Source organism: Megascapheus bottae, chromosome 2, assembly GCF_031878675.1.
Source record: "Megascapheus bottae isolate mThoBot1 chromosome 2, mThoBot2.hap1, whole genome shotgun sequence".
Lineage (NCBI taxonomy): Eukaryota > Metazoa > Chordata > Mammalia > Rodentia > Geomyidae > Megascapheus > Megascapheus bottae.
In genome coordinates this window covers 5,243,888-5,267,967 of record NC_143510.1, presented here as the reverse complement: position 1 = coordinate 5,267,967, position 24,080 = coordinate 5,243,888, and the positions used below count along the sequence as shown (strand labels likewise).

The window sequence follows — 24,080 nt, the reverse complement described above, 5'->3', positions numbered from 1 at the left end:
ATTCTCCAGATCCATTTATTTTACTACAAATGAAATAATTCAAGTCCAGTTGGGGTTTTGTTTGTTTGTAAGTCCAGGGGCTTAAACTCCTCGCCTGGGCACTGCCCTTGTGCTTTTTCTACCACATGAGCCATAGCTCCACTTGTGGCTTTTTGCCGCTTAATTGGAGATAAGTTCTTAAAGCTTTTCCTGCCCGGGCTGACTTTGAAACTTAATCCTCACATTGCAGGCTACTGATGAGCTAGGGTTACATATGAGTGATGGTGCCGGGCTTGTTACCAAGTATTTTTTGTCTTTCTTTTACTAAATTCAAGTTCCTGGGAACAGGGGCCTTGTGCACCCTGCTTGCTGATGGCTCGTGCTTATGGTTCTGCTATTCAAGAGGCTGAGAGCTAAGGATTATGGTTCAAAGCCAGCACGGATGGACAAATACACAGCACACTTACATCCAGTTAACCAGCAAAAAGCCAGATGTGCAAGTATGATTCAAATCATAGGCCAAAGGTGAGAAGAGAGAAGAGAAACAGAGAAGAGAGGAAGGAGGGAAGGAAGAAAGGAAGGAAGGAAGGAAGGAAGGAAGGAAGGAAGGAAGGAAGGATAAGGGAAGGGAAGGGAAAGGAGAGAAAGAGGTTTATTATGGCTTCCCGAGGTTTTGGTCAGTGATTTCTCAGCCCCTCAGCAATAGTTCACAATGGGAGGCATGTGTGAAATCAAGTTGCTCATATCAAGTGACAAGAAGCAAAAGGAGAAATGGGAATGGAGCCAGAGTTCCAATAACAATTTCTTCCCTTCATATCTTTCTCCTACACTCCCAATAGCACCCCAGGCTGGAGACCATGCAATCAATGCCGGACCATCAGCATGTTTCACATCAAGGGACGCAACCTCTCTCAATACATCACAGAGAAAACTTTCCTCTATGGGGTATACATTATGCTTATTAGGATTCATAGTATATAACACATTAATACAGTATATGCATATATTATATAGTATTAATTATATTATATTATATATGATACACATTATGTATATGTGTTTTATGTATAATATATTGTATTATATATTTCATATGTAATAAATATTATATGTAAAATATGCATGTAATATATAATGTCACATTTTACATAGTGAATACTATATAGCATATTACATATTAATGTTTTAATATGTAATATATTAATATATTGATTCATACATTAAATATTGTATATCCGTATATATTAGAATTAGTAATGTTAATGTTCATATATACTATATATTATATATTAATGTATCACATATAATATGATTTATTGTTTTTCCAAAGTTGCATCGTTTGGTTGCATCATTTACAAAATACTTGCACAGAGTCTGTCATTTTGGAATCACAGGCATGTCAACTTTGAAAAATCATTAACTAAATGTTTAATGGATGAGTCTAGCAAATGCCTCCTGGATGCAATGAGGAATAGATTTCTAAAGGTTAATCGATCTTTCTTCTAAGAAATCTGCACATAGAGATCTCAGCTTTTTAGAAATAGTATGACAACTTCCACTTACATACTGCCCTTTTTAATGCTATTCCAGGGCCTGAACTCAGGGTCTGAGTGCTTTCCCTGGGCTTTTTGCTCAAGAGTGTTGCTCTAACACTTGAGCCATAGGTCCACTCTGGTTTTATGTAGTGATTAACTGGAGATAAATGTCTCATGAACCTTGGTGCACAGGATGGTTTCAAACCTTCAATCCTTGGATCTCTGCCTCCTGAGCCACACACATGTTCTTGAGAAGTAAGAAGAGGAATTTTTTATTTCCTACAATTTTACCAGAATTCTCATTGCATCAAAACAATTTATCAGCTAAGAGAAAATCTTAAGTTGCGATCTAAGGAGGATATATGGAAGAGGTTTTTTTTTGTTTGTTTGTTTAAGGGAAATAAAAGATAGATATGGGAAGCATAATAAAATTCCCGAGAATCATCAAAAACACACTAGAATTCTAGATGAAAACAGTATTTTCTCAACCTGTCTCAGTACTAATTTATAGAATTTCCAGAATTTCTAGAAATTCTAATTTATGGAATGCCTTTGTTCATTCTACACTTTTAATTCCAGCGCTTCTTATTCTTTCCAGTTTTCATCCTGGAAAGAAGTAGTAAAAGACAACTGTGCTATGTTTAATTTACTAACTTTGTTTAGTAGAATGCTCCCAAGAGAAAGAAAAGTCAGGAAATAAAATTAGGCAGATGACCCAGGCTAATTGTATAAAATGGACTTCTGATTAAGTGTCTTTGTTTGAAGGATTACTCAGAGTAAATAAACCCTCAATCGTGTGGTGGAAAAATTTTTGTTTGCAAGTCCACTCCACATGGTGGGGAAAGCTTCCAATCACTGCTGGCAATCCCTCTATTACCATGGGGTAGGAAATATGTCTGTGAAGGACAGAGGGCTGCAAGATGGGGCCAGGAAGGCCCCATCTTGTCTGCAGTGTAGGCTTGTCCTGATTGCTGTGTGCTCCTAGCAAAACCTCTTATCAGATCTAGTCTATGATTTTAGTGAGTCTGATTGGAAATCCAGTGCAGCTCATGGTGATTTTGCCTGTGTGTGTGTGTGTGTGTGTGTGTGTGTGTGTGAGCAAGTGCGTGTGCTCACACACACACACACACACACACACACACACACACACACACACACACACATGCACCAGTACTAGAACTTGAAGTCAGGGACTTGCGTTCTTACTTGGCTTTTTCACTCAAGGCTGGCACTCTATCAGTTGAACCACATCTCCACTTCTGCTTTTTGCCAGTTAGTTTGAAATAAGAGTCTGGTGGAATTTCTTGTCTAGGCTGGCTTGGAACTGCGATTCTCAGATGCAGCTGCCTGAATGAGCATCACAGGCTTGAGCCATCAGCGTCAGGCTTGCAAGTTCATTTATTTGTGAAACTGTGAACACGTAATTGGAGTGTCTTTCATAGAGTTTTCTTTTAGAGAGGTGCAATGCAACTTTTTCCTTTAATGGATCATTTTCTTAATCACTGTGCAAGTGTTCTGTGATTAAGCTAAGCAACTGGGAAGTAAATGAGGAAATATATGATGTTTATGATTTCCCAGGATGAAAACATCAAAATAGGATTCATCCAAGGAAAAATAAATTGGTTTCATCAAAATTTAAGACAAAACGTGTTTCAAAAATATCTTTCTGGGGCTGGGAGTTTGGCCTAGTGGTAGAGTGCTTGCCTAGCATGCATGAAGACCGGATTCAATTCCTCGGTACCACATACCTAAAAAAAAGCCAGAAATGGTGCCGAGGCTCAAGTGGTAGAGCTCTAGCCTTGAGAAAGTCCAAGGACTGTGCTCAGGTCCCGAGCTCAAGCCCAGGAATGGCAAAAAAAAAAAGTATCTTTCTGAAAAATAAAAAGTAAGGTCCATATTACAGAAACAATTTGGAAATTAAGTCTCCGATAAAGGAAGTACGTTTAGAATATGACAGAAGATAAATGGACAACAGATTTGAGGAGAATTTGACTAAAGAAAGTATTCAAGATATGAGCCTTAATGGTTCATATTAGTAATCCTAGCCACACAGAAAGCTGAAATCCAAAGTGAAGTTCAAAGCCAGAAAAGTCCTCTCGATACCAACACCAAAATATAACCAATAAAAATGCTGTATTAAGAGCCAGACAAGCAAGTAAGTCAAGTAAACACAAGGCCCTAAGATCAAACTTCAGTAAAGGCAAAATGTGTGCCTGCACATGCGAGCACTTGTACACACACTCACACAATGTATGTAGAATATATAGAGAAGTGGCCTTCCAGATTATCCTTCAATGGAGACAACACAAGATCCCATCAAAGGCTCACGCTGGTGGCTCACTCCTGTCATCCTAGCTACTCAGGAGGCTGAGATCTGAAGATCTCAGTTCAGATCCAATCCAAGCAGAAAAGTCCTTGAGATTCTCATCTCCATTAATTACCAAAAAGCTTCAAGTGGAGCTGTGGCTCAAGTGGTAGAGTGTTACCCTTGAGTAAAAGAGTTCAAAGACAATACCCTGTCCCTGAGTTCAAGTTCCAGCAAGCGTGCGCGCGCTCACACACACACACACACACACACACACACACACACACACACACACACACACAAATAAAACAAATGTCCATCAAGTAAAATGGGCTCTATCCACACAATGAAATAGTATTTACTAGAAAAAAAACAGACTACTTAAAGCTTGTTCAATAGAAGAAACAAAATGGAAAAGACTATAGTAAACTTCCTTCATGATTTATTTTTGACAAATGCTACAGAAAGGCAAATTTATAGAGACAGGAAAAGGATGCTTTGATCTTTGGTTAGAATGTGGTCCTGAGTGGAAATGACACAGGAAAACTTTTTTAAATGTTGGAAAATATTCAAAACTGAATTGTACTCATCTTGTACAACTCAATTCATTTTCCTAAAAATCATTGAGTTGGATATATCCAATGTGAAGTTTTGTGGTATGTAAAGCTGGTAGAAAAGGGGGAATATATTCCTAATTTGATGGATCTATGACTACTGGAAAATCACATAATTGTTAGCTGATAGTGGCTCACCCTGCAATCCCAGCTACTCAGGAGAATGAGATCCAGAGGATCTTGATTCAAGTTTACCTATGGCAGAATAGACTACAAGCCTAGCTCCAAAATAACTGGCAAAAGACTAGGTGGATGTTGTGAATCATGTGGCAGAGCACCATCCATAAGCAAGAAAGCTGAGGGAAAGTAAGGCCTGTACTCAAGGCCCTGACTTGAGAAAAAAATATATTAGAAAAATATATTTAGAAACAAATATTCCTGTAAATCTTACATCACATACTATGAATTAATGTTTCATAAAATAATTTCTCTGAGAAACCAAAGGTGAGGATTTGCTTCTCAGATGCCATAGGATAAAAGTGTATTTTTAGGTCAGGACAAGGAGTTTTGAAATCAAACTTGACAGGTTCACAGTTATTAAAATCATATTAGGGGCTGGGAATATGGCTTCATGGTAGAGTGCCTGCATGAAGCCCTGGGTTTGATTCCTCAGTACCACATAAACAGAAAAGTCAGAAGTGGGGCTATGGCTCAAGTGGTAGAGTGATATCCTTTAGCACATAAAGGCTCAGGAACAGTGCCCTGGACTTGAGTTCAAGCCCCAGGACTGGCCAAAAAATCATATTAAATTGAATTATGGACACAAAGATACAGGAAAGGTGTAGAACATCCCTTTGGTGTAATATATATCTAAGGAGTCTTTATTATATCATGAAAATTATTTACCAATCCACCTGTTTGGCTTAGCCAAATATTTCCTGTTCAGGTAGCATATTTCTGTTATACCTTGTAGATGATAAAATGGATACCTTATAAAAATATTTAATATTTTCCCTCCCTTCTTCCTTTCTTGCCTCCCTCCCTCCCTCCCTCTCTTCCTTCCCCTCCTCCTCCTCTCTCTCTCTCCCTCCCTCCCTCCTCCTCCTCCTCCTCCTCTTCCTCCTCCTCCTCCTCCTCCTCCTCCTCCTCCCCCTCCTCCTCTTCCTCCTCCTCCTCCTCCTCCTCCTCCTCCTCCTCCTTCTTCTTCTTCTTCTTCTTCTTCTTCTTCTTCTTCTTCTCTGTCTCTCTCTGTCTCTCTTTCTCTGTCTCTCTCTCTGTCTCTGTCTCTCTCTGTCTCTCTCTCTCTTTCTCTCCTAACAGTACTGGGGCTTGAATTCAGGGCATTGGCTATATTGATCAAGCCTGCTGATACCACTTCTGGCCTTTCACCATTTAATTGGAGATAGGAGCCTTACAGACTGGTCTCTCAAATCTGGCTTTGAACTGCAATTCTCAGCTTTCAACCGCCTGAGTAGCTAGAATGCAGGTATAGCTATCCATGCCTGGTTGCCTAATTCAACTTGAAGGAAGAAAGCTTTATTTTGGCCTACTGCTCCTGAAATTTCAGTCCCTAAGGGCCCCAAGTGAGACAGAAGTAAGTCCCTGAGAGCAAATCTGCTCAATTCTTAGCCCTGGAAGAGGAAAGAGAAGGGAAGGAAGAAGGGGGGGGGGGGTTCTGGAAGAGTGTCTTGTTTTAGGCCTTATTCATGCAAGGAAAATAGATCTTATTCAGTTTGCTTCCTAACTGTATTTAATACTTCTTTCTCCTAATAAAATAAAACCCTTCTTTTCTACTAATATGCCTTATAATAAATTCTAGAACTATTTATGGCAATGACTGCATTTGAAGTGTAAATTACCACTTCAGAAATATACTACACAGGGGCCGGGAGTTTGGCCTAGTGGTAGAGTGCTTGCCTAGCATGCACAAAGACCCAGGTTCAATTCCTCGGTACCACATACATAGAAAAAAGCCAGAAGTGGTGCTGAGGCTCAAGTGGTAGAGCTCTAGCCTTGAGAAAGTCCAAGGACAGTGCTCAGACCTTGAGCTCAAGCCCATGACTGGCAAAAAAAAAAAGAAATATAATACACATTCCTCTGAGTTGAGATTAAATTAACTCCCACAGACATAAATTATGTTATTTATATTGAATGCTTTTAAAGATTAAATAAGCACAGGGACAGTAAAACATAACTCAAGCTATTCTGTCTTTGTGACTGCATTCATCATATAGAAAACTCATTAATGTGGTAGCCTACTTAAACCCCACCTGAAAAATCAGGCAATATTTGATTTCATGGTCCAACAGGCTTTTAAATCGAGAGCATCCATTCTATTTCCTAACTAATGACCACTTAACATTTAATTACACAGATCCAGTATCATGTGGATTATACTATTTCCCAAAACAAAGGTTTATTTGCTTATGCATTTTACTTAAAATTTAATTTTAAGCAGGGTGCTGCCTGCTATTCTAGCTACTCTGAAAGCTAAGATCTGAAGATAGAAGTTCAAAGCCAACCTGGGCAGGAAAGTTGGTGCAACTCTTATTTCCAATTATTCCAATTAATAAATAAAATGCTGGAAGTAGAGTTGTGGCTAAAGCAGGAAAGTGTTGGACTTGAGTAGAAGTCCTAAGGGATAGCACCCAGGCCATAAGTTCAAACCCCAAACAAATATTTCATTTTTAGTCAACATACATCAATAGTACAAGGGAGTTTCATTATGATAATTCTAGAAATGTCTTTCATGGAATTTTGAATATATTCACATCCTTTATTGCTTACCTGCAATCCTCTTCCTCTTTCCTCCCTCCTTCTCTTCCTTCCTCCATCCTTATTTCTCTATATCCCTATCTCCCTTCTTTCCTTTCTCTCCCTCTTCTTCCTTCCTCCCCCTTCTTACTCCCTTCCTCTTCTTCCTCCCTTCCTCTTCTTCTTCCCTCCCTCTTCTTCCCTCCCTCTCTCATTTCTTTCTTCCTTCCTTCCTTCCTTCCTTCCTTCCTTCCTTCCTTCCTTCCTTCCTTCCTTCCTTCCTTCCATACTGGGGTTTTAACTCAGGGCTTGAACACTGTCCTTTAGCTTTTCCACTCAAGTTAGCACTCAAACCTCAATCCTCAGATGTTAGCCTAGTGAGTAGCTAGGATTATTGGTGTGAGCCACCACTCCCAGATGCATTGAAGTTTTAAACATTCACTTTTTCAATGATTTCCTCACAGGGATTAGACAATAAACAAGAATAGAAAAATGCATTTGTAAATTGTGTTATATTCAATGTTATTATAGTGATATACCTACCATAAACATATGACATACATACACAGCTATCAAACTAGGTGCATAAATGTAAGCACTTCTGACCTGGCTTAAATGTGGGTTCTAAAAAATGACAACACAGGAATAAATATGGACCATAGAATTATGGGTACTAGAAGTTGGGTGCAAGGATGGAAGAAGTGAGTTACAATGTTTTAAACAGGCACCAGTCTTGTTTGTACAACAGTGTGAGAAAGGTCTACACTTAGTATACATATCTCAACTAGCCAAGAGTTTCAAATGATTAAACGACATGGGTGAGCATGGTGAAGGATCTATTAATCAGCTTGATTTGTGTTAAATTGTATACATATATTACAACATCACGGTGTACTCCACAAATACACACAACTACAATTTGTCAATAATAATAATAAGAGGCATTTGGTGAAAAGAGAGAATAATAAGGGAGAACGATGGAAGGTGTGACCTGAGACACTAGACTTGTAAGTGACATGTTGACTTTAAACCCCTTGTACACCTACTGAGAGACAATTTTTTAGAATCTTTTAACAAAGAAAAACCAGAATAATTAAAAAAAAAACAGTCAAAAACAGGCCTGGGCATTTGATCTAGTGATAAAGTGCTCGACTAGCATGCACAAAGGCCAGGGTTTAATTCCTCAGTAGCACATACATATATAGAAAAGCTGCAAGTGGTGCTGTGGCTGATAAATTGATAGCCTTAAGAAAACCCAAGAACAATACCCAGGCCCTGAGTTCAAGCACTGGAATTGGCAAAAAAATAAAAGAGTCAAAAACAACTGAAGAGACATTTACTAAAGAAATTTCCCCAATTCAACTTGCAACTACAATCCTAGCTACAGAAGGTTGAAATGTGAAGAATGCTGGTTCCAAATCAGCTAGGGTAGAAAAGTCTTGGTTAGTTAATTAACTAACAAAGAGCTGGCTGATTGTGTAGGTTAAGTAGGACAGTACCAGTTTTGAGTTTGAGGTCTTTGAGTTCAAGTCTTAGTACTGGTTAATTAAATAAATATGCTGGTTAAGTCTGATCACTGAAAACATTGAACAAAATACAAAGAAGAGTAAAAGGATCTCCTTAAGGGAGATGTTGTTTCCAATTCATATCTCTAGAGGAAGGGAAGATGACGTGAGCAGCCTGTGCAAACTCAGAGGGCAGATGGTAAGGAAGAATGGGCAAGCCAGAGCAGAGGAGGGAAACAGAGCTCACAGAAAAATAAAGCTAACACATTCCCCATCGCAAAGATGGAAGCCAGTGAATTAATACATCCATCTTAACGTCTTTCCAAAGAAGTGTGTACACAACACAGATCTGGGCTGGAGCAGTTAGTAAACCCAGACCATCACAGGTATTCACTGGTGAGTTCTATTTGAAAACCTGGCTATGTGCTCCTCAGGTTAGTGACAGTTCCATATAGCCAGCTCTCTGATTTTGATGTTCATGAGAGAAGACATGTAAGTTTCTCTTCAGAAGTAACTCATAGCATTTTGGTCTGCCAGATGTAAGAATTTACATAGAAATCAAATAACAGGCATAGTTTCAAATATTAAATATATATTATTCTGGCCTTCTACAGCTCCTTTTGATTTGTGCCAGCTGGAGGCTCTAACTCAAGGTTTGGGCCCTGTCCCTAGGCTTTGTTGTTGTTGTTCAAAGCTAGTACTCTACCACTTGAGATACATCTCCACTTCTGGCTTTTTAGTAGTCTTTACTGGAGACAAGAGTCGCACAGCCTTTTCCACTCTGACAATTCTCAGATGCTTTTAACTCAGGGCCTAGAGTTGCTTTGCTTGTTGTTTTGACACTCTAATACTTGATTCATACCACTAACCTGGCGATTTGCTGATTATTTTGGAGATGGAGTCTCTCAAACTTTTCTTCCCTGATTGACTGCAAATCACAGTGTTTCAAGCCTCGCTTCCTAAGTAGACAGGATTATAGGCAATAAACACTGGCACCCAGCTTATCCAACTCTTTTTAATAGGATTCACACATAATACTTTAGATCCCCTCCAAAAATATAAATGATGGGAAAGAATCTAATAAACATTGAAGTTTTTATAGTCTTTAGTTTAATCTAGATATAAGAATTTGAATAACTAGAATTACCTTTTGAGACATATTCTAAAGTAGACATTTAGACTTTCCTAAGACTGATAGATGCTGATGTGGTTTTTGCTGTTGTTAATGTTCTTTATCCTGAGGTTTGAACTCGGGCCTGGGTGCTGTCCCTGAGCATTTTCATTCAAGGCTAGTGCTCTCTCACTTTCAGCCATAGCACCACTTCCAGTCTACTATTCATTAACTGGAGTTGAGTCTCATAGACTTTCCTGTCTAGGCTGGCTTAGAACCATGATCCTCAGATCTCAGGCTTCTGAGTAGCCAGGATTACAGGTGTGAGCCACTGGCACCTGGCCCAATATGGTGTTTTATCATTTATCTGTAATATTGAAGACCAGGCAAAAGATACCATTTTTACCTAAATAATGACTGTCTTTTTTCCTTTGTTATGGGGCTCAGAATGTTAATAAGGAAAATTAGAGTTAAAAAAAAAAAACCCTGAATCTTTTTTAGTTCTATGTGATTTTGAAGAGCCCAGGCTTAAAATGTTACTACTAATTAAAAGAAATGTTAGGCCTTTATCCCAAAGATCTTGCCATTTGGAAGTGCTAGATGAGATGGGTGCTTGAGGCTCACACCTGCCTGTCACCCTCGCTACCCAGGAGGCTGACACCTGAAGATCACAGTTTGATGCCAGCCTGGACAGGAAAGTCCATGAAACTCTAATCTCCAATTAACCACCAAAAAGTGGAGCTGTGGCTCAAGTGGTAGAGCACTAGCCTTGAGCAAGAAAGGTCGGGGACATTATCCAGGCCCTGAGTCCAACCCCCAGGAAATAAGAAAGAAAGAGAAAGGGAGAGGGAGAGGGAGGGAGGGAGGGAAGGAGGGAGACAGATAGACAGACAGACAGAGGAAGAGGAGAAGGAGGAGGAGGAGGAGGAGGAGAAAGAAGGAGGGAAGGAAGGAAGGATGGAAGGAAGGAAGGAAGAGAGGGAGGGAGAGAGGGCACCAAGGCAAGGCACAGATGGTTCCACTGGTACATATTGAAAGAAACAAATCTACACATCTGGGTACAATGTTGTGTAGGTTTTATAGCATATCTACAAATATGTGCTGTTTAAAATGTCTATGTTGTTTTTACAACTTGATTTTTGTCATTTTCAACTTGTATTCATCAGAATCCAGACACAGACAGGCCCAAATGCCTGTGATGGAATTTTCTGTAAAGATAAGACCCGCTGAGCCTGATGCAGTGGCTCATGCTTATAATCCTAGCTACTCAGGAAGCTGAGATCTGAGGATTGAGGTTCAAGGCCAGCTTGGATACAAAAGGACCTGAGACTCATCTCCAATTAACCTCTAGAAAATGGGAAGTGGGACTTGGCTCAAGGGTAGAGCAGCAGCCTTGAGATGAAGAGCTCAGGGACAGGTGGGGTTCAAGCCACATGTCCCACAAAAAAAAAAAAAAAGTTAAGACTCACTGGATAATAAAAAGTTTTTTATTTAGTAAATCCTAAACACTGTATGACCTTTATTATATTTTACATCACAAAAGGCATTAATTTATTTAATATGCATGCAGCATTGTGTGGGTATCTAAACCGTTTCTCCCTCCCCCACCCCACCTCCCCCAGTCCTGGGGCTTGAACTCAGAGGCATGGGCACTGCTCCTGAACTCTTGTTTTTCCTCAAGGCTAAAGCTCTACCACTTGAGTTTCACTTTCACCTTTGTTTTTCTTTTTGCCAGTCTTGGGCTTGAGCTCAGGGCCTGAGCACTGTCCTTGGACTTTCTCAAGGCTAGAGCTCTACCACTTGAGCCTCAGCACCACTTCTGGCTTTTTCTATGTATGTGGTACCAAGGAATCGAACCTGGGTCATTGTGCATGCTAGGTAAGCACTTTAACCACTAGGCCAGACTCCCGGTCATCACTACCAACTTTTTGCAAATTAGAGATAAGAATCTCACAAATTTTTCAGTCTGGGCTGGCTTTGAACTTTGATCCTCAGGTCTCAGCTTCTTGAGTAGCTAGGACTTCAGGCGTGTGCCACCAGCACCTATTGAGGGCCCCTAATCTTCATGGGTAAAATCCTGCTGTGCCTGACAGTTTCCATTTCATACTTCTCACTTCACAGTTTTTCACTACATATAAACTATGATTTTTTTAATGTTATCTTTAACTCGTTGCACAGAGGGTTTTCAACTCAACCCATCAGTTTATGAGTGCATATTCTCCCACCTAATACGCAAGAGGCTGAGATCTGACGATCTCTGTTTGAAGCTAGCTCAGGTAAAGAAGTTCATGACAGGGCCGGGAGTTTGGCCTAGTGGTAGAGGGCTTGCCTAGCATTCACGAAGACCTGGGTTTGATTCCTCGGTACCACATATATAGAAAAAATTTGGAAGTGGTGCTGAGGCTCAAGTGGTAGAGCTCTAGCCTTGAGAAAGTCCAAGGACGGTGCTCAGGCCCTGAGCTCAAGCCCAGGACTGGCAAAAAAAGAAAAAAAAAAAAAAGGGCGTGGGTGGTGGGAGGAAAATGGGGACGAAGACATGAGAAATGGTATCAATGTATGTGAAGTAAGGCACCCTCTATCTGGTAAATATAATGTAATACTTCTATTAATTACAATAAAAATTTATGAAAAAAATTTACTTCAAAATAAAGTAACTATATGGAGAGGTCATTACTCGAAAAAAAAAGAATCTATACAGCAATCCACTCTAAAAACAATATAAAGCTGTATGCCTAAAATGTTAAAAATAAAATGAATTAAAATGGAGTATTCAAGAAGGGGACAAAGAGACAACTTTGCACAATAGAAGGCAGATGTAAAATAACAATTCATGCTGAATGATTACATTTATATGAAGTCCTAGAAGAGGAATGCTAATTGATGACAACAGAAAATGAGACAAGAGGGTAATATCTGGAGGAGATGAAAATAAATAAACAGAAAACAACCAAATGATTAGCTATAATTTCTCAAAAAGAATGGTTCTATACATCTATCATCTAGTTATAGCTTTCTATCTTTACATTTACAATTTAGGTTACAATGTATGTATTTCACTAAAACGTATTTTAAACTAGGAAGAACACTGCTAGTAGCTCATATCTGTAATCCTACCTACTCCGGAGGCTGAGATCTGAAGGTTGAATTTTGACTTGAGCAGAAGATAAGAGACTCTTTTGCGGGCTGTGAAGGTATCACTCAAATGGTAAGCACCAGCTTTGAGTGAAAAAGTTAAGAGTTCAAAACCCAACACAGCCAAACAGAACATAACTTACACCATGTGAAATAAGCCAACAGGTATTATTCATTACATTTGAGGGTGTACATCTTGGAGGGGTAAAACGCATGCTCACAGGATGCACGGTTTGTCTGTAGGAGTCCATAAATGAGAAGAGAGTAATATGAACATCATGGCCTTGTCAGGAAGCTAATAAAAAGAGAAATGTATTACAAACACAAAGTGACACTGTTACAGCTGGTGTCTGCAGCTCACATCTGTAGTCCTAGCTACTGAGAAGATTGAGCTCTGAGGACCCCAGCAAGAAGCCAGCCTGAGCAGGAAAGTCCATGAGACTCTGATGTCCAATTAACCACCAGAACACCCAAAGTGGTTCAAAAGACAAAGCACCAGCCTTGAGCACAAACACAAAATATAAGCATCTAGGCCTTGACTTTTAGCCCCAGTATTATCACACACAGAGACATTCTTATTAATCAGGATTATGCAGAAAAAAAAAATCTGGAAAGGTGACAGCCAAAGAAGTGTGCAGTTCAGTTATTGCCTCAAGAAAAGAAAAATAAACTTAGTCAATTACTTTCAAGAGACACAGTTGGCCCCTGGCCTCCAGCTGTAACCAACTCCTCTGACCTGCCATCCTCTTGTCTTTGTCTCTCTGAGCCTCCTGCAGAAGACTGAGAGGGGACTGGTTGGACACCCCCCAGGCCTGGCTACTTGTGAACATTTTCAGGATTCCTTCACACTCTGTGCCTGCTCTCACAGAGCGTCCTGAAGGCTTCCCGGAAATTGTCCCTGGTGTGATCTTCCCTGGGGACATTCTCTCCTGTCCCCTTTCTTATTTCACCATCAGATTGCAAATACTGCTTTCTGCCTTCTTTGTTCCTGGCACAGTCAACCCCAGGGAGTCGCTTCCAATTGTTGCTCTGTCTCTAAGGACTCAACCAATGTACCTCGACCAGACTGGGCTCCAATTACATACCACTCACCTTCTGGCCCTCCCAGCCCTATGGCCCTACTGTTCTCCTAATCTCTAAGAAATACTCAGGGCTTTCTTTTGTAAAGAATCAGGCCCTGGTCAGCCTGAAATAACATGGCAAAGAAAGGCCAGGAAATCTACATCTTGCTTTTTCGTTTTTGTTTACCCATGCTAGAAGCATCTCAGGCAATTTTTCTGCTCTTGCAGACCGAAGACAGGAAGCAGAAATGAGGGGGGTCAAGTCCACACACACACAGCCCTTTGGGGCTGGTTCTGAAGACCCTAAGCTGGAGGAAATAACTGAACTCTCTCCTTTGTCTGATGTAACGTATTAGGAACGCTGCTAAGGAAGATTTACTTAAAACATTAATTACTGTCTCTCTCAAAACAATGATTCTTGTTTTCGAGTGTTAATACTTTGAATTATGATCTCAGCCTCTCTCTCCTCTATCCCTTTCTGTCTCTCTAGCTGCACATACATAACATATACATATAATACATATGCATTATATTATTGTGCATATGTGGGTATACTATACGTGTATATTGTATATACTATATAATATATAGTTTATTATATATAGACACAGGTTTCTATTGTACCTTTGTTATCTTTAAGTAGCTGTATAAAGGGGCTACCATTGACACATCAGTTTGCAAGAACAATGCATCTGGATTGATGTCTGCCCTATATCATACTCCCCCACTCCCCTTCAACCAGCCTCTTCCCTCTATTTTCTTACTTACTTTCATAAGATATTCATTGAATATTGTGACTGCATTCTTCCCTCCTTTTTGTCGTCACCCGTTTACTCCCCTCCCTTTGACTTGCCTCATACACATTTCGAGTGTCAGTTCCCTGATATTCGGTTTGTTGCACTAGAAATATAGATATATAATCTTCATATTATGCACATACACATATGTATTATACATGTGTGTGAGCGGAGTCCACAGTAATGAGAATACACCTGAACAATTACAATTTTACAAATGGAAAATGGCAATTATGATCCTAAAGATCTTATTTATAGCTTATTTGCATAAGCTATTTGGTTGCCAATTGTTTGGATTTAACATGATACTTGCACTGTTATGGAATTCCATATTTGACTTGCTTGGGGAGAAACATTCTTGTCATTCAAAACCAGACCTGCCTGCCTTATAAATTATGCAGTTTTTAATTTTTAATCATGTATGTCATTTGTAGTTCCCAGTGCTTTTAAGTTCTTCAAAATTATTTCGTGCTCAAATGAAAATGTGACTGTCTAGTGCATCTCTAATCACACGTAAGTGCTTAGAGTCTCCCTTCTGCTTCGAGTAAATAGGACATGCGAAAATAATCTCTCACATAATACCATCCAAGGATTATGCTTATATGTTGATATTAAGAATTGAGTGTAAAAAATACAGTAACAGATTTTTTATTGAAGTCACATAGCCAAATCTTCTCTTTTTTCAAACAGGCCAGGAAAACTTCCATCCTGTTATTAAGCCATACTTCATCAGGGAAGGCTGTCTGCTATCTCTGTGCACATTGGGAACTTGTGGAGAGGAGAAAGCTTTTTCGCCCCTGCAGGCCAAAGAAGAAACTAGATATTGCAGTCAACTTGAACAATGGAACAACTACTACCAGTCTAGGGTCTTGGACTCTGGATTGTCCTCGCGCAGTTAGAGGGAAGGCACACCGTAGGCTAAGTCGTTACTGCCAATCGGCCCTTTGCCAAGCATTGAGGTGAACAGCTTGCAGGCTGGCATGTACAAAATCACCTGCTGTCATCCACCAGAAGCGTTCCCTTCCAGCTCTCAGCAGGATGCAGCCGCTGTGTACACGGACCTGGGTGGGGTGTGGGATGGCCGGGGGGCCACGTCCACATCTCATGGGTTGCCAGGCCCAGCTGCACCATAATCCATTGCATGGGTCCCCCTGCGATGAACCAGGCAGAAATGTGAGGAAGTTCATGAAGTACCATGCGATGGACTCTCTCTGCTCTTGCTAATTTTCTTTGAGAGGAAACCGTAGCATTCCACATACATTCACACATACACACAAATATACATGCATATATAATATATACAATATATTGTGTATATCTATGTACATGTAACTATGCATACATACATTTATATATACGTATTCATATGTATATGTGCATATGTAAATATACACTTCTGCATATAAATATATTCACATATGCAATCATTAATACATTACAGATATATTTATATTAATTAGCATTGACCTATTAGTTTATACAAATTGATGTATTAATATTTACATATAATACATGCAAGTATACTTGTGAATAGAAAACAAAATATATACCTATGTGTACACGTTTCTGCAATACATATATTTTATTAATATCACAATAATTAATATATGTATTAATGTTAATATTGACATACTAATTTATATGAAGTCATATTCGTATTTACATGTATATAAATTTATGGTATAAATTTATATAAATTCATATGTAAATCACTGTCTTAATGAATGACAGTAACTCATTCATATAATTTATATATTATGTATGTATAACTTTCTGTATCAACTATGTTGGTTAGTATTAATTAACATGCAAATATCACTAACATATTTATACAAATGACCTTATTTTTATGACTCTCTTAGAGTGCTAAACAGTATTCCCTTCTTTTTTCCTTTTGCTATTTCACAGTTAACTGGCCAATGGCAACTTCTGATGGATGGAGGCCTGGACACTGAGCCCAGCACTGCTTCTGATTCTAATGACCCTTTCCTCATCAATTCTATCAGTGTTCTGCTAATTAGAGCCCCTTCACCTCTTCCTTAGATTCAAGCAGGCTCACTTTGCAAGCCATTGTTCTTCAATCAAATTTTTTCAATTGCTACGGAAATAGCAATTCAACTTGTACTCAATATCTAGTTTTTTCCCCAACCATTAACCAGTTGGAGCTGAATCAAATTTAAATCAGGCTTGCAGGCAAAACAAAAGTTGTAGAATTATTTTCATACTCATGTAAACTGCATTATTACTAAGAATGATATTATCTTATGAGGCTCTAATCCAAGTCCTTGCTTCATGGAAAAAAATATAAGATATTTACAATGTAATAATAGATTGTAGGAGGTGGGCAGGACAGTTGAAGCATAGTAATAAAAAGGGAGACAGGGGACCCAATAATGTAACTTTTTTGTTTGTTTTTTGTTTGTGTGCTGGTTCTGGGGCTTGAACTGAGAGCCTGGGTACTGTCCTTGAGCTGTTTTGCTTAAATTTAGTGCTGTATCACTTTACTTTAGCCAATGCTACACTTCTAGGACTTTGGTGATTCCTTGGAGATAAGAGTGTCCAAGACTTTCCTGCCTGAGCTGGCTTCCAACTGAGATTCTCAGATCTCAGCCTCCTGAGTAGCTAGGATTACAGGCATGAGCCATTATGCTCAGCCACAAGTAACTTTACAGAGTTGAAAGATAGGTCTTGACTGGGTAATACCAATCAGTTTGAAGAAAATATCTATATTCTGTTATTTGAAGTAGTGTGGGCACCACAATTTTAATTTTATTATTCTTAATATGTCTCAAATTGAGACATACAGTCTGTTAGCTAGCTATGTGTATTATTTTATAAAATTCATTTTATTAATGAGAAGCTGATGCTCAATCAATTTGAGCTTTGTCTATATCAGTGAAGAAGTTAAAGATTCACAGAGAGGCAACTGAAAAGACCCCAGAAAAAGAGCATTATACTTTGGTTTAGCTCCAATTAGTTCTCTTCCCTCTCTTCCAGTGTGTATAAGTATAAAACACTTTCCTTGACTCTATAATGGCTTGATTTTTAGAACCTAATTGAGACTCTTCTCAACTCAGGTCAATAACTGAAACTTGCCTCAATATACTTCCAGTGCAATTCATAACCAATGGGGAGGGAGTTCTCTTCACAAATTTCTCCAGAAAAAGACAGTAGATAATATTTGTCAACTTACTCCTATTATTTTTCCATCTATATCATAGTTGTTATTAATTTTTAAGGGATAGATTCTCCAGAGTAAACCAATGAACAGATAATAGTGAACTTTTTTCTGTCTTCAGTCATCAATAAAGCTTCTAATTCTATAAAACCTTACAGGATGTAATCAGGGCTCTGCTGAAATAACACAGGGAATTTTCTTAACTCTGAAAAATTAGGAGATAAAAGACTAGCCAATGGAAACTATTTCTCCAACAAACTGAAAAATCTTAGCATATTTTCTTGCATCCCTTCTTGTCTTAAGTTTCCGAATGTTATAGCCAGACTTCAGCCTGACCACAGACTTGACATAACCCAGAAAGAATATGGTGCTCCACAATTCCTACTAAAATTAATCTTCCATAATTGGCTATTAGTATTTAATTCTAATAGTCAGAAGGTTCATGAGTCCATAAAGAATTGGTTTTATTTTCTTAATGTATTGTATGTGTTAATACTTAAAACATATAGTTATATTTTTCATGCTTACAGGAATCCTAGCTATTCGGGAGCATGAGAGCTGGCAGATCTGGTTCAAAGCCAGCTCAGGCAGAAAAGTCCAGACTCTGTTTCCAAGTAACAAGCAAAATATCAGGCTGCAGATATGACGTAAGTGGTAGAGTGCCAACTGTGATCCAGGAATCTCAATAAAATAAATCTTAATAAAATGATGTCTTACTGGTTAAGTTCTCAAAGCAGCATCTTGTTTACATTTGCATGTAAAATACTCACTGAAATTAGGTTGTAAATTATTTTTAGGCTTACTGCATTTCTTCTCCAAAAGGAAACAGAATGGGAACAGATTAATCCCAGAGATTCCAATGGGATTGCATGGTGATTCATTTGAACTTGAATTGCTGGCGATATTTACATCCACAGTCCAGAGGATGGAGAGTCTGTTAGGGACCAATACACATTTTCATGGAAATGTCTAATGATTTCACAGGAGGGATTTGAGTTGGGCACTATTCCTCCTGCATACTTTTGCCTAGAAAGAAGCCCAACAGTATAAGCCTTGTAGGTTCCTAGGGTTGCCATCAGTTTAACAAAGGCCAGAGAAAATTAAACCACTTTTAAAAATTTTTATTGTTGGCATAATGTATAGAGGGGTTAGAGTTACATTGGTCAGGTGTTAGGTGCATTACTTCTTGCACACTGATACTCCTTCTCATGTTTTTGTCCCGTTTCCCTCCCTGCACCCCCTCCCAATCATCTTGCTTTCTCCCCTCCCCTTCCCTCTTTCAAATTATGCTGTTACTGTATCTGACTTTGTTACCTGGTATACTGTATATACGTTTATTTGTTTACTTAACACACTTATACTTTTGTCTCATAGAGGTTTCAATTCCCTACCAGCTGCCCCTCCTCCTTGCCAGGAACACTCCCAGTGACCTAAAGAACTCTCCAAAGACCCAGCCTCTTCAAGATTCTGCTTCTTTCCAAGCATGCTTCTAACACGTGGATGCTTGGAGGAAGCATTTAAGATCCCAACTGTAGCACCTAAGAATGTAAATCTCATTGTATTCAAGTTTCTACAGTGAGGCAGTTACTCCTGAGAGGCCAGGACGTGCACCAGGTAAATTCTCCCTAGAATAAGAAGAGGAGGAAGAGATGGTCTGAGCTTTGGCCTCCTGCAGCTGGCACTTCATTTCTTTATTGACTCTTCTTTACTGTGACTTCAATATATCCACATGAGAGAGGAAAAGAAGGATCTATAAGGGACAGGCAGTGCTGTGCCTGCAGTTGTAGTTGAGGGCTCTCACTATTTGTCTTTCATGAGGACACAGTGTAGTTGGAGAAAGTCTAAACTAGGGGAGTCCTGGGGTTAAGAATCATGACCTGAGCACTGGTGATTCATTAAAGATAAGAGTCTCACAGTCTTTAAGGCCCAGGCTGGTTTTGAACCGTGATCCTCAGATCTCAGCCCCCTGTGTAGCTAGGATTATAGGTGTGAGCTACTGACACCAGGCTGACATTTTCTATCGACAGAAAAATAAAACACATTACATTTTTACCTATTTGGTTCCTTTTGGTCTGAGATTTCCTGACTTTTGACAATTTTAAAATAAGTGCTTAGTATATATTTATTTAATGAAAAAGAAGTCATGACATATCAGCCTATTAGTTGCAAATTCATGGGCTTAATAACAGTCAAGCAACCTCTAATCTGCAGAGGAGAGTGTCTAATTAACAAAGGAGAAAAGTGCAAACCCGGTTGCAGAGACAGGAGTTAACCTTTTATACATGTGTGTGGGGGCTGTAAAAATGCAGTGTGCAAAGAAAGGTCTTTGAAATAACTAGGGAGAAGAGCTCATTCTATAGTGAGAGGAATTTTTCTCATTCATTATGATGAATGAATGATTATTACATCACTCATAGAATTTTCTCTTTGTACTCCCAGTTGTCTATGATAAAAACCTCTCAGATATTGCAATTCAGGCTAATTTTGAATGAAGATCCTCAGATCTCAGCCTCCTGAGTAACTAGAATCACAGCTCTGAGCCACCAGTCCTGGGCTGGGAAGCAACGTTACAGATAATATTTCTAGCTGAGCGCTAATGGCTCAGATCCGAGGATCACGGTTCAAAGCCAATCCAGTGAAGGGAAGTCCCCATGAGACTCTTAGTTCTCATCAGCCACTAGAAAATGAAAGTGGTACTATGACTTCAAGTGGTAGAGCACTAGCTTTGGATAACAAATGTTCTGGGGCAATGTCCAGGCCTTAGGTTCCAGCCTCACCACCACCACCAACAAAACTTTAAAAATACCATTTATATAAACATCTCCAAAGTTCAAAGATAAATTTTGATATTGACTGCCTGGAAAGGTCAAGTCATAGTATAAATAAGCGAAATATGCAATGCAAGTGGCAATAAACCAGGAGATAAATTATTCAAATAAGCAATTTCATACATGAACCCTGTGAAGATAAAAGGCTTGAAGGATTGCTTTACACAGCTCTGTGGCCTTAAGAGTAATAATTTTAAAAAATCACCAAAGTGCTTCATTTTCATTTTAAATAAATTAGTCTAGTTCCTTCATTTCATTTTAGGAAGTAAAGGGAAATGAAATTGTACACTAGACTTTGTGCTGAATGTGGGTTGAGCATGGGAATCCTATCTTCTACCTCGTTTCTTCTCTGCTTGCTAGATTGGCATGGAGATATTCTACTTAAATTTTCACTTATAACCGAGTGATTGGCATTTTTTTAACTTTGGTCAGTGCCACTGGATTGCAGAGGAGATTTTTGAAAAGTACCAAAGAAAGTCCAAAAACATTGCATGAAAGACTACTCACTTGCTAGACCATTGGCATAATTAATGGAAGACAGGATATGTAGTTCCAGATGCCAGGGTGATGTGTCCCTAGCTCGATCAGTAGCACAGATAAGGTCACTGATAATTACACACTTTATTCATGGCTCGTTTTTATTGGGCTTGATAAATGTATCTGGTAACTTCTATGTCCCTATCAATCATCTTAATTCTAGAGAACCTTTCTTTTTGGAGTTATCACATAGGCCACAAATATCAGTATGCCTAAAGTAGAACTGGCAAAAAGTGCCAGGATACATTTGATGTCTGTAAAGTAATGAAATGTCACTTCCATTAGAGGACAACATGGCATTTAATGAAGCTATGCAGAGCCATTTGCATACCAGTCCCCTGTAATGATGCCATGGGCAGTCACAGCTGACACAAATATCACTGAATGCTAATTCCCATGAACTTTCAAAGCAACCATGTGGGGACTGACCTGGAATGAAAGCTCCCCCCACCCTGTCATCTCCTCCTCACTCCCAATCCCTCCACCCTCCACCCCCCCAGCCCTGTCGATAATTGCCTTAAATTGCTTAATCCATAGGATATATATTCAAGGTTGGTCCTAATGGCTCTGGCTTAAAATAGGAAGGATTCATAAGAGACAGAGACAAAGAGAGAACAGGGTACTTGCACAGTTACAAGTTTATAAAGCTAATGCTTTGTGTCAAACTAAAGATCTGACCATAACACTATCAGTCAGTATAAGACTAAAAACAGACCTTTGACTGAGATGTTAATTGTACTAATGCACATTTGTGCTAATCCTGGGACTTGAACTCGGGGCCTGGGTAATACCCCTGAGCTTTCTTACTCAAGGTGAGTGCTCTATCACTTAAGCCAAAGCTCCACTTTCTAGTTTTTTATTGCTTAATTGGAGAGGAGTCTCATGGACTTTCCTGCCTGGGTTGGTTTCAAACCCAGGAACCTCAGATCTCAGCCTCCTGAGAAAGCAGGATTACAGGGGTAAGCCATTAGCACTAAGCTTTAATTTGACTAATGTATAGGGTATATTCATAAAACTGAGACTTTACAAACAAAATGATTCTCCACGGAAGCAGGTAAGTGAAGGGGATGTGTGAGGAAATGATGATGGGGTGACATTGATTGAGATGCAGTATGTTTATAAATCTGGCACGTTGAGTAGAAACTTACTGGTACAACTACTTGAGAATAATAAAAATTAATACATAAATAAAATATTAAAAATTCATTTTCAATAAAAGGAAGGAAAGAAGACAGACAGAAAGGCAGGCAGGAAGGAAGGAAGGGAGGAAGGAAGGAAGGAAGGAAGGAAGGAAGGAAGGAAGGAAGGAAGGAAAGAGGAAGGAAGAAACTAGGAAAATTCTAAAATCAAGAACAAGGGTGTCCACTACAATTTTATTTTTAATATCTTCTTATCCAGACCATCAAGGCAAAGAGAGAAACAAAAGGCATACAGATAGGAAAGGAAGAAAAATTATCTCGACTTGCAGATGACATGAATTCATACTTAAAGGACCCTAAAGACTCCAGCAAAAAAATCTGTTAAATTTGATAAACACTTTCAGCACAGTAGCAGGAAATAAAGACAGCTTTCAAAACAAAGTCGCTTTTACATATACCACTAACAAGTATGTTGGGAATTAAATCAGGAAAACAGCTGCATTCCTTGTGGCCTCAAAAACAATACTTAGGAATAAACTTAGCTAAACAGGTGAGGGCTTTATACAATGAAAAATTGATAAACAAAGAAAGGAAAAGACACTAGAAGATGGAACAACCTCCCAGTGGATATAATATGGAAATGGCTATGGTACCAAAAGCTGTCTACAGATTCAAGGCAATTGTCATAAAAATTCCAATGACATTTGCCACATCAATAGAAAAATTATTCCTAAGATATATATATAAAAGCACAAAAGCCCTTAAATAGCAAGATCAATCCTGAGCAAAATGGGCAGTGCTAGAGATATCACAATACTAGACTTCAAATTACTACAAAGGTTTTGTAACAAAAACAGCATGGTGATGGTGATCAAAGATATGGAACCAACCCAGATGTCCCTCAGTTGATGAGTGGATCAACAAGATGTGGTATTTGTACACAATGGAATTCTATGCTGCTGTCAGAAAGAATGACATCGCCCCATTTGTTAGGAAATGGAAAGACTTAGAAAAAATCATATTAAGTGAAGTAAGCCAGACTCAAAGGAACTTAGGCTCAATGGTTTCCCTCATTTGTCATAATCAGTAGAAACCTTGGCCTCAACTAGCAGAGATTTGCAATAGAGCAAAACCTTGATACATAAGGTCATATAGTATGAAGCTAATTGAAAGGACCTTCAGGATATTGAAACAAAAGCCATATAACAAATGATTGTTGTCCTTGATGTACTATGTTATCTCTCATCTCCTTTGCTGTTCCTTGGTTATCTCATATTGTTATAGTATCTCACTTTGTTATTTGATATATTGGATATATTTGTATTTGGTTATTTGAAATTGGATAGAGAAGGGGGAAAACCAAGATGGGGGGGTGGGGGGAAGGTAATGGGGACCAAGACATGTGAAAGGGTATCAATGTATGTGAATTAATGCACCTTCTATCTGGCAAATATCATGTAACACTTTTATTCATTACAATAAAAAGTATTAAAAAAATTAAAAAAGAAAAAAACCCCCACAAAAACAGCATAGTACTGGCACAAAACCAGACACACAGACCAATGGAATAGAATAGAAGACATAGAAATAAGCCCACACAGCTACATCCATCTATTCTAGGACCAAGATAAAACACACACACACACACACACACACACACACACA

At 38.9% G+C, this 24,080-nt stretch overlaps 1 long non-coding RNA gene across 1 annotated transcript in view; it reads right to left on the bottom strand.

The window, feature by feature from the left end:
• Positions 1–24,080, bottom strand: part of LOC150066294 (uncharacterized) — a 41,425-nt gene that overhangs the window by 4,469 nt on the left and 12,876 nt on the right. The window contains exon 2 of the long non-coding RNA XR_016532913.1: positions 15,728–15,884. This is a non-coding gene — a long non-coding RNA (uncharacterized LOC150066294). The remainder of the gene's footprint in view (positions 1–15,727; positions 15,885–24,080) is intronic.